At 47.9% G+C, this 288-nt stretch overlaps 1 protein-coding gene across 1 annotated transcript in view; it reads left to right on the top strand.

Moving 5' to 3' along the window:
- The window catches only part of SDR42E2 (short chain dehydrogenase/reductase family 42E, member 2), a 27,830-nt gene that overhangs the window by 9,557 nt on the left and 17,985 nt on the right, over positions 1–288 (top strand). The window lies entirely within an intron of this gene.

Genomic DNA, 288 nt, shown 5'->3' with positions numbered 1-288 from the left:
CCCCCCCCCCCAAAAAAAATTCCATGCATCGCTAGAGTGTTCAGGTTACGCTGAAAAAAAAGGTGCCACTCTAGCTTCTGGGCACACACGCTTGGTCCCCTTCAGAAGGATCTCTCTGCTAAAATTACTTCTTTTCTTATTTTACTGCTCCTTAAAGGAGAACTATGGGGTTAAGGCTTTTCCCCATAGTTCTCCATAGAGTAACAGGAGGACACAAACTAGCGTCCTCCCGTCACCCTCAGCTCAGTATACTGAGACGCCGCAGCTGAAGCGGATCCCGACAATTAT

This window comes from Nanorana parkeri, unplaced genomic scaffold (assembly GCF_000935625.1).
Source record: "Nanorana parkeri isolate BGI_ZX_2015 unplaced genomic scaffold, ASM93562v1 scaffold3, whole genome shotgun sequence".
Lineage (NCBI taxonomy): Eukaryota > Metazoa > Chordata > Amphibia > Anura > Dicroglossidae > Nanorana > Nanorana parkeri.
This window is presented reverse-complemented; position numbering and strand designations above follow the sequence as displayed.